Genomic DNA, 14850 nt, shown 5'->3' on the forward strand with positions numbered 1-14850 from the left:
CCAAAATTCAAAAAACATGAAAACCTGCCAAATGCACATTAACTGAACATCAATATGTCGTTGTTTCTGCCAATATGTAGATAACTTTGCCAATTGTAGCCACTGTTTACTCTATTCTTGTTTCATTTAGCTCGAGTTACAGAGCCTTACAAAATGGCAAAAAAAAAAAAATCAATTAAAGCAGGCTATTTATTATTTAACAATAATGATGCATTAATGATGAGACTTTGCAAGCTAACAAGTTTATGAAACACATAACCTCCAAAAGGGCCTGTCCGGGTTAAGTGTGGATTAAAACAAAGCAACGTTTGGAAATAATCCCATAATGCCGACTAATGGACAAGGAAAAAAAAAAAAAAAGACTTTATTTATTTATTTAGATTGTGAATCCAACAACTGTGTGTGAGATACAGTTAGAGAAGAATATTTAATCTCCGGATGTGATACTTTGTATGTACCTCAATAGAGTGAAAGGAGCCGTTTTCACCCAGGGGAGGAAGGTAGTTGCTCCCATCTACTATAGGCGAGGTCGGAGACATGTTTTGACACAACGGCAGCATGCACCCGATGGAACGGAGAGTTGAACTGTCCCCCTTTGGATAAATGCAGGCTAATCATTTTACACTGTGTGGTTGCGGTGCGGCAGGCGGGGGAATTTTACCATTTAAATTGCGCTGACTGCCAAGATCTTTGGTCATTGCATACCCTATATCTCACTCCCCCATGACACCATATTCATTCATAAGCAAAATTCCAAAGCACCAATGTTTTGACAAGTGTTGTGTACAAAAAAAGCTGGAGAATAACTATCTACAACAGCCAGAGATCATAAAATGAGCTACAGCTTCAATTATATCAATTAAAAAAATGGCTCAGCTAATAATTAGTCCCGTCACGCAGCATAGGCATTCATTCAGCTTAATAGGTCGTCAACACATACTCTAAGGTTTTATCATAAATGGGCTCTTTTCTTTAGCCTGCTTTTTTTTTCCCAAAAACCTTTGGGGAGACTGCATTTATAAGGCAGTCCCAATCACACAACATCGACTCGCATTAAGATTCCTGAGCCGTCCCATCCCTTGGTTTTCAGCGTTGAGGTAGATTTATGATGTTTACCAGTGTCCTCTGAAGCTGTCCAGGTGCTGCAGCCTACAGTCAAAACTCTATTGATTTCCATATCGGGCCAAGTTTATCCTGACTGTACTGTTCCCTCGCTGCTTTGTCCTGCTGCATACCAAACAAACGCAGGAGAACCTGTCGCCAGAAGAAGTCTTTTTGCGTGAGGGGGAGATTTGTGGAGATGAATGATTGATTAGTTTGATGACGACCAATACTTTGGCTCCGGTATAGTCAGTGATACTGAGAAACCAGTCTGCAAGGCCGTGGGAACCCAGGGTGCTGAGGGCGCTGCAGCACCCCCTGGTGGATAGTTTGAGAACTGCAGGCAAGATATACCCCTTAACTCCCACCTGAACCGAGCACATTTTCTCCAGCTTTACCCCAGTCCAAAAGCTTCTGGAAAAAAGGTGTGAAAATAGAAACAAAACTGAGACGAAAACAATGATGGAAATGTGACAAAATAGTGAGAAAACATTGACAAAAAAGTGACGAAAAAAATGACAAAAAAAATGACAAAAAAAAGAATAAAAAATGACAAAAAATGACAAAAAATGACCAAAAAAATGACAAAAAATAACCAAAAAATTACAAAAAAATTACAAAAAATGTGACAAAAATGTGACAAAAAAAGAACAAAAAATGACAAAAAAAACAAAAAAATGACTAAAAAATGACAAAAAATGAGTTGAATACCCCCCCCCCCCCCCCAAAAAAAAAAGATGGAAAAAAATCTGATGACGTGAGGAAAAAGATCCATTTAGATGAGTTTTGTAGATCTTAGCTTTCAAATGAGGTGTTACACTGGCCTACAGGATTTGGGTAAAGCTGAACTGGAGAAAATGCTCTCTCGGTTCAGGCGGGAGTTAAGAGGTTAATAAATAGGATTCATGCACAGAAATAGTATTTTGGGGGTAAATTTTGTCCCTCAGCACCCCCTAACTAAAATATCTTCCCACGGCTCTGCCAGTCTGAGTCTGAAGTGTGAAGAAAAACAACAGCAAAGCCTGTAAAAAGCCGGCAAAGCCCCAGAGCACATGGCTCATTATGCAGGATAAACAAAGTCCGTGTGCTGTGAAGTATGCTCCTCAATTTTGCCAGGGTTCTGCTTACACTCTAAAGACTAAAGCGAGGCAAAAGTACAGCCACACAAATGTTCAGTGTGAACAATAGATGTTTCAGTGACTTCAGAGCCAGGATTTACGCTGCTGTGAGCATCAGCCACAAGTGATGCACGGGTCAGCTTTTATTCTGACCCCTCTCCAACCCGACCCGATAGATACAGACGGCATCTCGTCATAGAAGGGGGCGTGGCTTCGCCAAGGGGAAAATAGAATCTTTAGAGAAACACAATTTTCACTCTTTTTGCCATTTTCTGGTGGAATATCAACTTATTTATCACACACAAATAAAGTCAAGTGTAAATCAGGCCCATATGGATATTTTCTCACAGATTGTTTAGTTCAAGTGAAAAAACGGCAGTTGTAGCTAGCGCGAGCTAACCGTTAGCATTAGCCCGATGCTAACATGTAGCATCAAGTTAGCATTCTCCGTTATTCATGTATTTATGGGCTGTTGAACCACTTTGCTCCTCCCCATGTCTTTGTATCATTATTTAGTAGAAACTATGTTCATATTTCAGCATTTGTTACAGTAGTTTTTGAATAATTAGAGAAAATATACATTTTTTCAAAATTGTTTTCCCCCTAACTGTTTTTAAAAATGACCATATATGGGCGATTCCAGAGATGCCGTCTGTATCTATGCAAACCAAACCCAAACCATTGAAAATCCAACCCGATCCCAATCAACCAGTAAAAATGAGTCTCAATTCGCCGACCCAAACGTGACCAGTGAGTTTACAGCGAAATGGCGCTTGTTGTTTTGTTTTGCTACTGCACCTTTGAAATCGCTTATGGATCCCGAGGCTTGACTTTTACCACGTCAAGGGGAAACTCTTTCTGTCAAACTAAATGGGAGTTTGGAAGTAAAGTGGAGCAGCCTTTACCCGATGCCACGAGAAGCCGCTCTCCTCAGGTTAGTAAGGAGCAGTCGCCTTGTTATTTTTGCTGTGCCTGTCGCGCATGTGATTGGGCAAAGTCATGCAAGAGCTGTGGGCGACATGAATACTCAACACAATGAGAAAACAAAACATGACAATGATACGTTTACCCCATAAAACTGGACATTCAACAAAACATAGCCTACTTTGAGAGGCTTTTATGGATAAGAATGCACTTTATTATTATTTCAAGGGAATATTTTAGTAGACTAATAGTATTTTGATTAGGCCAAATAACAAAAGAAAGTATTCAAATATACATTAATAAAGCCAGATATTAAAAGTTTTGCATCTAAAGTTATTATAAGTGCTTATTACGTTTTACAGTGGCGGTCACGAGCTGTTGATCTTGTGATATTGGGGTTCACGGCCAAAATATTTCGGGAACCCCTGCTATATAGTATTGTATTGTATATAGTATATGTATTGTGTAAGTATTCACTGATACAGATGCCAATATGCAAAAAGTCTGTGTTATCTACCTGAAACCAACAAAGACCCCTTGTTTGTTTGTTTTTCTGCCTTTTTATTTAATTACATTTATTTTGAATTTTCCTTTATTTATTTATTTCTTCACTATACTGTATATACTGTATTTTCCACATATGGTGGAATGATCCGGAATTTCAAAGCGGTTTATTAAACAGCATACAGCCCCTCGCCACATCGATTTAAGCGCGGGCTCATAAATCTTCCACCGAATGGGGGGAAGAAAAAAAAAAAGAAAAAAAAAAGAGCGGCAGGATCTGGAGCTCCAAAGAATAACGGGGAGGAACGCTCCACACACTGTTGAACATGGCAATCAATGAAGTGTGCGGGCCGGCCGCGGTCATTACATTGATTATCATAAAATATACTGTGCAACATTCAGGGCTGACAAAAAAAATCAATCAATCAATATAATATAATATAATATAATATATAATATAATAGCAAATCTAGAAAGATTAGCTAACTAGTAGTAGGTTATATACTCAGGCTTTATTGCCGCATGAACTAACGATGTAGCTATAGCTGTACAGGCGCTACAAATATTACTCAGTCAAATGAGTACTTAAGTGAAAGTACTAAAATATTTGCCAAAGAATCATTTTAAAAACACAAAAAATCGAGCCTGAATTGACATCCCGTACGACGTGGACAAACTTTCTTCCTTGTAGTGAATTGACGGAACATCTGCACAGCGCCCTCTACTGTTCTGGAGTGGGTATGATAAGGCTTTTAAAATGAGCTAAACACATAGCCCAGTAAACTTAATATTAAGTAAACATTTTGGCCAATTTATTTTCATTTTAGAGCCTTGATGCTTAGTCCTGACTCCATCTTGATCTTGACCTGGTCATACTTGGACGCTTGAATATTTAATGAGGTAGCACTTGGTGAGTAAAGTTTGAGAACCACTGTACTGTACATACTATTTATTATTTATGTTGCAGAAAATGCAGAATAGATATACCACTCATACAGAGGTTGGGAATTGAAGGTGTTTTTTGTTTTCTTCTTCTGTGGTATATCTATAATTGTATTGATTATGATTATGTTCATAGTCCAAAAAACAAACCAAAAAAAAAAAAACAGTCCAAACCATGACATCAGTAGCATTTTGTGACTGTACATACTCACAGGGATCTCCAGCCCTTTCCAGATCTGGCATGTGCTTTCTTCATAAAAAAAAAAGGAAAAAAAAGCACACTCCAGAACAACAGGTGGCGCTGTTCATATGTACTGCCATTTCCACCGACTAACAACAAGGAAGAAAGTTTGTTGCCGCAAAGAGAGTGAATTGAGGTTATTTTTTACATGTAAAAAACAAACAAACAAAAAGGGACTCGGGTAAAGGGAATCAGGTATCAGACCATCAAAGTTACCCCTTTGATGCCTTCACTTAGTCTTTAAAGGGGAAGGAAACACTTTGAGCGAACTGAGCAGCAGAGCGAGCAGCAGACAGGCTTCCTCTGCATAATTAGCCATGTGAGCTAAGCGTCTTTACAGGCCTTGCTGTTTCTTTTTTACTTCACAGGGACATTTTGAGAGGTAAATTTAAGAAGCAAAGGTATCAGGGAGAAAATAGAAAAGGAATAACCCACTGTGGAATGAAATTGACTTGAACCACGTCACCCACTGGCCCTCCGCGCTTCGCTCTCCGCTCCCCGTGCCAGCGCTCCACACAAGGCACCGGTAACAAGAGACCGACCTGGGATCAGACTCACGCAGGGGGTGGGCAGGACTGGGTGGGGGGGGCCCCGGGTGCCAGTGGGTGGATCGTTTGGTCAAATTGGCACCCCGCGTCACCTCGTCAACACGTCTGCGGAACCAGGGAGCGCCCGCACATGACGAGCAGCAGCTATAGCACCCCGGGGAGCGCGCACACACCGGCCCTTCACACTCTCACATGAGGCCATTAAAAGGTGTTACATATCGAATAGCTGGGGATTTTCTTGTTCAATTCAATGATGTTTCAAAAGCTTACCATGCGTTTTTGTTAAAGCGTGTGTTAGCTGTGTAGATGTGTAGATAAAATAATGAAAAAGCGAATGATCTGTTCAAATAACTTGTTTGATTTAGAATTTGTTTTAAATGGCAGCTCAGACGTGGAGTTTTGCTAATTATTGTTCATTTAGGAATCTAAATTAACCTTTTTTTTTTATGACAAACACTCAATATTTGGAAATTGATTTGCAAGTTTTATTTCGAAATCACTCCCTTCAAACTTGCTTGAGTTATTTACACTCGTGGTTCCTTGACTTGGAACCCACCGTCAACCTGAAGCCCCAACCCAAGTAAAGATAAAGTTACTTTGTTAACTTAATAAAAATATATATATTTATATCTCTGCCTGACCCTGTTATATTATATCATATTGACCATCAAAAACTTTCTGAGCAAAAGTGATTTTTCACTCAAAATGTTCAGACGCACTGAAAATGGATTCACCTCTGGGTCCCGCTCTACCCACTGAGAACCTCAAATTTACACAATTATTACTACTTATAATACTACAACTTGATTCTTCATCATGATTAGACATTATTTCACCATCTGTATCCTCTGCATCCTTTATGAATTAGCCCGTATCATGTACTGGAACTAATCTTTAGTGGCTTTCAAGCTTTTTGTTGAATAGGCACACATAGCCTAATGGTACTTTTAACTGCAAATTTAATCATTCTGTATGATTATAGCCTCGAAAAACAAAACAAAAATTCAGTGAGACTGAGCTGCATTAAGCCTCCAATTCTAAATAAAGGTGTGGGACACAGTTAAAACCTCTCTTATATGCACCCAGTTGAATGTTCACTGCATTGACCACCAGTTTGTGGCCCTTGAGGGAAAAACGTTTAAACACCGGTGCTTTATGTTGAGTTTGAGTCGGTATGAACTAAACTAAACGGAAATGCTAATGGAACAAGCAGGAATCCCACTTGAAATCAGACAAATTCACTTCTATTTTTAAAAGTATGTCTTTTTCACTTGGAATGATACAAAATAATCTGAATTGCTTGTTCCATTGGCAATAGGTTGTGTTCACGTGACAAAACAATCTAAAGAGCCTATAGTTTAAAAGTGAGGTGGAGGGCAGCTGAAAATGCCATAGTGGTAACCATGATAAATGTCAAAATGCAGATTTCTAGTCTTAGTTTGGTGCTAATTTCTCTGTAATTCCTGGGCCACGGTCTCTTCCAGCACATATGAATATATGAAAGTGGAGACAATATTCAAAAACATGTGCGAGATGTTGGCCAGTAGGAAGGACTTTCAGACATAAGAAAAATGTGTCAGGTTTGTGAATCCACTATCAAATAATGACCAGGGAAAACATTTGGGCTTTTTTTTTCTATTTATTTAAAAAATGTTTTCTCTCCCAAATCTGTATAGATACAGACGGCATCGCGTCATAGAAGGGGGCGTGGCCTCGAGGGAAACACAATTTTTCACTCTTTTTTGCCGTTTTCTGGCGAAAAACACAAACATATTTATCACAAAAAAAATAAAGTCTAAATTGGGTCCATATGGATGTTTTTTCACAGCAGATTGTTCAATAGAAGCAAAAAAACGGCAGTCGTAGATTGAGCTAGCTAGTGTTAGCATGAGCACGATGTTAGCATTCTCTGCTATTTATGTTTTTATTAGCTGTTGAAACTCTTTGCTCCTCTCCATGTCTTTGTATCTTTATTTACAAGAAAACTAAATTCATAATTCAGCGTTTGTTAAAGTAGTTTTTGAATAATTCGAGAAAGTTTACATTTTTGTCCAAATTGTCTTCCCCCTTAGCTGTTTTCAAACGTGACCAAATATGGGCGATTCCAGAGATGTCGTCTGTATCTATTCACCTTATAGGTAGCGTTCACGTGACATCACAACATTCTAAAGAGCCTAAAGTTTAACATTGAGGTGGAGGACAACTGATGGTAACTGTGCAAAATGCAAATTTGTATGTCTTTGTTTTTTGGCTCATATCTCAGTCATTACTGGAGGAATCCACCGTGAAACAAAAACTGTCACAAAGTTCATTATCTCCTCTGTCAGCACATATGAACTAACGTACAATTATTTTCTCCGAAAACGTCAAAAAGTGGTGACAACATGCGAAAACATGACCGTGATGTTGTCCAACAAAAAGGACTCTCAGACATAAAAATAATATCACAGGTTTGTGAATCCAATCACGATCAAATACTGAAGAGGAAAAACATTTGTCAATTTTTGTTTTGGAGATTTCTTACAAAAACTGCATTTCTCCCATAAAGATGTAATGGCCCTGCACCCCATCTGACATTATGACATCATCACATTCTGAATCGTGAACGCCACCTATTCCGGAAGTTCGCGTGGGCGCCGCCATGAATTGTGCCCGCCCCTTTTCTCCTATCAGTTAACATGGGACTGGAGAAGTCCAGATAAAATCAGTTACTGCACGAAAACAAAGCCGTTTTTCAGCCGCGCAGAGAAACGGTGCAGAGTTGACATGTTGGTGCAAATGAACATTGGACATTTTACACAAATCAATCGACTAAACATCAGATTTTAACAGCGAACTTTCCCCACGTTTTCCGTTTAAATGAACAGGCTCGACCGGAAGTGTCAGGACAACGGAAGTGCCGAGACAAAGCAAAAAGAGGCAAAGTGGGCGGGGCGGAATAAGGTGAACATGTTTGTTAAGTGGTGATGTCACAGCTCTACTTCCGGGTCCATTAGCCAAAAGTGCTGCACCTACTGCTATAAAAGTAATATTTACCAATATCGGTAAATCTGGGTTAGCTGAGAAAATGCTATGCTAACCCCGGAAGTAGTGACTTTAGTAAATATTCCTTTTTTTAGCAGTAGTTGCGGCATTTTTGGCTAATGAGTCTGAGAAAAAAGTAGGTTCAGTAACTCTCCGTTGAGTTTCAGAAATATTGATTTTATGTTTTCTCGCATATTTGCCGGTCTGCTAGGACTGGGAAGTGGATGTCGTGACGTCACACTAAACAAACGTATTGGCACCTATTCAAAGTGAAATAGAATTCTATAACATGAACCAATAAAATGTTTCATCTTATCCAAATTGTCAAACTTTTGGTTCAGTCTCTAATTAATTAAAGTAAATTTATGTCATTTCTTCCTTACGATGATTATTCTTTTTCCAGTGTCCAGGAATAAAACTCGGGAGCTTCTGGTATTGAGGTAACTGCCCTAAGTACTGCTGTCCTTATATCTTACATTTCAGATATTTCTTTTCCTGGTTTGACATTTTTTATTATGACGTCATCATTTAAGGCGAGACACTGCAGGTGAATAGGGAAAAAATGTATATTTACAGATATCAATTTGAAACGTTTGCTGTCGATCACTGGCATAAATGTGGGAAAAAAATGCATTGCACGTTTTCTGTCATTTTATCTTTTCATATAAGAACAAGGTGTTTTATGCCTAAAAATGCCCCAAATTTCCCATCTTTTCGGCGACGAAATCTGAATAATGGATAGAGCTACATTCAAATTTGGTTTCATTTTATTGATGAATGAGTTACCAAGACTTTTTCAGAGGGGATTTTGGATTTCTTGTTTAGTTTTAAAATAAACTGTTTTTTAGTGTAAAAATGTGTAAAAATGTAATTTTCGCCTTATTTTTTGACATTCAAAACTCAATAAATGGGGCTTAGGGATTAAATTTAAAAAATCCCTCTGAAAAAATCTTCCAAATATTGTTCAGTCCAAGGCTGGAAAATTTGAAGTCTTTAGGTCCTACTGACGTGGACATAGCGTCGCCACAATGACAGAAAAATATGTTTTGAGAAAAAGGCTGTTGAAATTGTGTTCTCCCATATGGGCAAACATTGAATCAGCGCAAAATTTAAACATGTTATTGTGAAGATTAGGCATATTTTCTGTTTCCGGGTGAACACTTATATGTTCAGAGACCAATTTGGCCCAAAACCTGAAAACTGAAACAATTGAGTTTTGCCTGTAGTGTCTCCCCTTAACTTAAAAAGTCAGTTGAACAGCGTGAAATCTTGTCGTACACTGTATGCACTTTACCGAAAGTCAAGCAGGAATATTGTCATAAATAAAATACTAAACACCAAACACCGTGCTCTCGCCGGTTTATTGAAATGATTATCTCTTCCAAAGCGACTTGCAGAGGTGATTGGACCAGCCTTGTTAATTGCCTTTAGTTTTTTTCCCCCCCTCCTTACGCAGCCCCTTCCTTTTCATTCCGCCAATTATCTCAAGTCGTTTATCATCTCCAAAAAGTAAACATCCAAAAAACTAGCAACTTTTGAGACCGCGCCGACTGACTGACAGAAAGCGGGTCGACGATGCCAGGCAGCCAATTTGGTTCTAGAATAAAAACACAAAAAAAAGAAACAAAATGAGGAGCTGCAACCGGGAGAAGAGAGAAGAAGAAGATGGAGAAGGAGAAGAAGAAGAAGAAGAAGAAGAAGAGAGATCCGTACAGGCAGGAGCAGGAGGGGAGGCTGCTGCTCGGGCTGGGGGATGATTTCTCTGGGGGATGAAGGATGCTGTGGAGGGTGCGGAGGAGCGGCGAGAGACGGGTGCGGTGGTGTGTGCGTGTGGAGGAGGGGGGGGGGGGGGGGGGAGATGAGAGAGGAGCTGAGGCTGGTGGGGTGGGGGTGGTGGAGAAAGGGGGTAGGGGGAGAAGAAGAGCCGGAGCTGATTGAGATTCGGCGAGTTTGAGAGCTCCAGGCTTTTTGCTCCTACACTCCTCCTCCTCCTCCTGCTGCTGCTGCTGCTGCTGCTGCTGCTGCTGCTGCGGAGGGAAAACACGCACTTATTGGAATTTTTTTTTTTTTCTCCTTTTAACCGTCTAATGAATTAATTCTTCTCGTCCAATTTAGGTGAAGATGAAAAGGGAGCGGCGCCGCGAGCGTCAAATTTAGCGTTTTGTTGACCGCGTCCGCACGCTTCATATTGGACACTTGTAATAAAGCATAATAGGATTTTTTTTTTTTTTTTGCCTGGTGTCTGAAGAGAAGGGGAGAGTGAGTGGTGTGTTGACAAAAGGCAATGTACATGTTTTTTCTCTGAGTGTTATCGGGAAACTTTGACACATTTACTCAAGTCATTTTAAGATTCATTTATTTATCAGGGACGATGCGATAGTTACAATCTGACGCCAGGCGTAAAGAGCTGAGAGCCAGTGCTAATTTTCAATTGTTGACTCTGGTTGGGCCGTTTCAACACAACTTACAAACACTTTTTTTACGACAAAAAAACTACTTCGATCACTTGTTGAACTCTTTTCAGTCTGACACCCTAAGTCTAAAAAAAACATTCATTAGTCTAATTGGGGTACATCTTTGGTTGGCTTTTGTTTTCAGCCAAGACATCACCCTATAGATCAAATCAAAACAATTTGTTTTGATTTCGGCCATATATGGTCGTGTTTGAAGCAGTTGAGGGGGAAAAACAAAGCTGAGAAAAATCTAAACTTTCTATAATTACTCCAAAACTACTCTGACAAACGCTGAATTATGAATTTCGCTTTCTATTCAATAAAGACATGGAGAGGAGCAAAGTGGCTCAAAAGCCCATAACTACATAAATACCGGAGAATGCTAACATGATGCTTCATTTTAGCATCATGCTACAAGCTAACGCTAGGTATGACTGCGTTTTTTCCGCTTCTACTGAACAAAAAATAGAGAAAAAACATCCACATGGGCCCGATTTAGACTTGACTTTATTAGTGCGTTATAAATAAGTTTATATTCTGCCAGAAAACGTTTGTAAAAGAGTGAAAGAATTGTACTTCCCAAAACTACTTCCTTCCCCCTCAGCGAGGCCACGCAAGACATGATGCCGACTGTATAGATAGATAGAGGTAAAGGTACACGGAAGTTTGACGCATTTTCCCTTGACAGTACATGGTTGGCATGATGGTAACAATTTAAAATAGTTTGCCTCTATCTATGTCACTTCCTGTCAGTGTCCAATAAGGAAGTGAAACTATAAACGTCACAAAAATGGTCAAACTAAAGAAAGCTGGGTACAAAAAAAAATCTTAAATATAATTGTGTTAACTATGTTTCAGAAAAAATGTTGACAAATGTGTCATATGCACTTTAAACCTAAATCAAATCAAGTTGTTTTGTGTTGCCCAATATCTCATGTTCTGATATTGGACCCCACATGGCAATTGATAATAAAAATAATAACAATAGATAATAACCACACTTTATGTAAAAGACATTTTGGTGGAATTGGGTTAACATACATCCTCTTAGAGCATCTTAGTTCATAGTATTGATAATGTTGAGAAACCTAAAGACATCAATCTGACACTACCGTAGACTGCTGGCTTGAATATGAGGGGATGTTGCACTGCATGTTTTTTTCTTCTCACTTAAAAGACCACTTTAGACAAAACGTTCATGAGGACCGTAAGCATAGCTATATTTAAAGGGACTATAGGGAGTTTAAAAATGTTAAAATTATGTATTTTCCTCCCCCTACATGTTCCAGCCATGTCCTAATGTGTGAATGAGCTCAGACCTGTTCACCACAAAAAAAATCTAAAATCTAAATCTAAAATCCTGCACTATCACTTAAAAAGGTGTCACTTCGGTCCGAATTGCCGTCATGCACGAGCTTAATATAGAAGGTGCAGTTACACATATGGCCTGAGAAGGGCAGTAGTGAGTATAAAATGGCCAACTTGCATTCAGCCCCTTTAAGATTCCAATGTTTTCCCCTTTAATAATCAATAATCTTCAATATTCAAGAACTATGCAATAGTTAATATACTGTTCTATTGTTCCATGTCCTACCCCATGTGTATTGTACTGTGTTACTTTGTACTGTCAAAAAATGAAGAAAAACAAAAAAAAGGAGTTGTTTTTTGTGTGTAATATATGCGATTTATAAAATATAAACAAAAAAACAACAACCAAATCCCCCTCTCCTAAACAGCGCCACTTCCATATTCCCACCTCTCTTTACCTGGGCCACAACACACGCAGCGCACACATACCCAATCATCTCCGGTGGCAGAGCGCACAAAGTGACGTGACCTCCGAGACCTCTGGTGCACGGAGCCATTCAAGCATGGAAATGTACCATACACCCCCTCACCCCCCCCCCCTCTCACCCCCTCCCAGCCGCCAGCATTTGTACCATCCGGGAGGCGGCTCCCACTGCTGAATACATCATGTGCCTGGCAACCATTGAAAGTTCCCCATCATTTGTACTAAGACCAGTGCATAAAAATGAATGAACGGCGAATTAAAACTAAATAAAATACTCAAATGAGCTGATACAAAGTGTAGAATATTTGCATCGTTTCGGTGATGTGGAGAAGAGACACCCCTTATACTTTTAACTGTGTCTTGTCAACTTTGGACCACTAGAGGTCCCCATGTACATGCAAGCTTCATTTTATACAGCATGCTATATGATGACAAAAATCAATGAGGGTTTGTTTGTATAGTATAAACTCCTATGACCTTAAAATGAAAAATAAAACAATCAGGAGAAGCTTATTGAATGTAAAAGTCTCTGAAAACGAGCACTTCATTGACAGAAATGTTCTAAAGCGCTTGTAAAATATAGGAATGCACAGACAGGCCTGTTGTAAGAGAAACAGACAGATTAAACCAATACATTAAATAGCTTAAAGCAACCGCATGTGATTTACCAGACTTTATATTAGATGCCCTTCCTGTTTGCAAAAGGACAACCAGTCATTTCTATAACTAAGGTTAAGGTGCACTTCAATTAAAATGTGTCCCCTGTATTCGACCCATCCTTCTTGTCAGTGTGTTATTTACTGTTGAACATTAAAACAAGGAAACGGTGATTAGGAAAAAAGATGATGCAGACTCATTCCAATAAATATAATCATAGCTGCGGTTATTTGTGAAGGTTTCCTATTCTATTTTAAACAACATAAAAAGATCATGATGAGGACATTATTGTTGTAGTATAATCACTATATTATTGTTATGGTGGCATTAGGTGGCACAATATCGTAAAAAAAAAAAAGGCACGATTCAAAATCACTGAGGTCTTCCATCTATAGAACACAAATGCATGGTCAGAAATTACTAAATCTATTAGTATTTTAGTTTAGGTTCTGATTTAGAAAGGTTTAAGTCTTGTTTTGACATAATTTAGAGATTGTATTTTTTTTTATTTTCTCTCTCTTTTTTATTGAACTTTATTGTATTTTACTTATTTATTGATAAGTTTAGATCATTATTATTATTATTTTACTTGGTTATGTGTGTGGTCATGATGTAGTAACATAGCAACAGCATGGCAGTTAGCATTCCATCACGGTAACAGCAGCAAATTGAGTGGACAGTCTGCGATGTCCCTCATTGATTTTTCCACTCAATGTTGAAGGTTCTAGGTTAAGATTTAAAAAATGCACACCTTTAATAGATAAAGACGGCATCTCTGGAATCGCCCATATATGGTCATTTTTGAAAACAGTTAAGGGGGAAAACAATTTTGAAAAAATGAAAATTTTCTCTAATTATTCAAAAACTACTGTAACAAATGCAAAGTGGTTCAACAGCCCATAAATACATGAATAACAGAGAATGCTAACTTGATGCTACATGTTAGCATCGGGCTAATGCTAATGGTTAGCTAGCGCTTGCTACAACTGCCGTTTTTTCACTTCTACTGAACAATCTGCTGTGAGAAAATATCCATATGGGCCCGAATTACACTGGACTTTATTCGTATGTGATAAATAAGTTGATATTCCACCAGAAAATGGCAAAAAGAGTGGAAAATTGTGTTTCTCTAAAGATTCTATTTTCCCCCTCGGCGAAGCCACGCCCCCTTCTATGACGAGATGCCGTCTGTATCTATTGATTGGCTAACTTTTGGTTCGGTTTCACGTGGTCTCATTTTTGATTGCAAGTAATAGTCGATCTTTTCATGTGCAGCACTTTGGAAACACCTGCTTGTTATATAGAAATAATAAACAAGTGTTCCCAAATGGAATAATCGGGTAGGGGGGCCCAGGTGAAACCTTCTTGCCCGGGGCCCCAGCAAGTCTGCCCTGCGATTCAACAAAACATTGCAAATTGCATAATGTTATCACAATATTCCAGTTTTTCGCCCCGAAATCATACCTGCAGACTCAATTTTTTCAATTAAGCCTGATAAAAACCGGCATTAAAACGGCCTCTGTACAAAGCACAAACACGGAGGCAA

The 14850-nt window shown here is 38.9% G+C and overlaps 1 protein-coding gene across 5 annotated transcripts in view; it reads right to left on the reverse strand.

The window, feature by feature from the left end:
- Positions 1–14850, reverse strand: part of ldb2a (LIM domain binding 2a) — a 141802-nt gene that overhangs the window by 46766 nt on the left and 80186 nt on the right. The window lies entirely within an intron of this gene.

The sequence above is a fragment of the Gobius niger genome (genome assembly GCF_951799975.1).
Source record: "Gobius niger genome assembly, chromosome: 5".
NCBI lineage: Eukaryota > Metazoa > Chordata > Actinopteri > Gobiiformes > Gobiidae > Gobius > Gobius niger.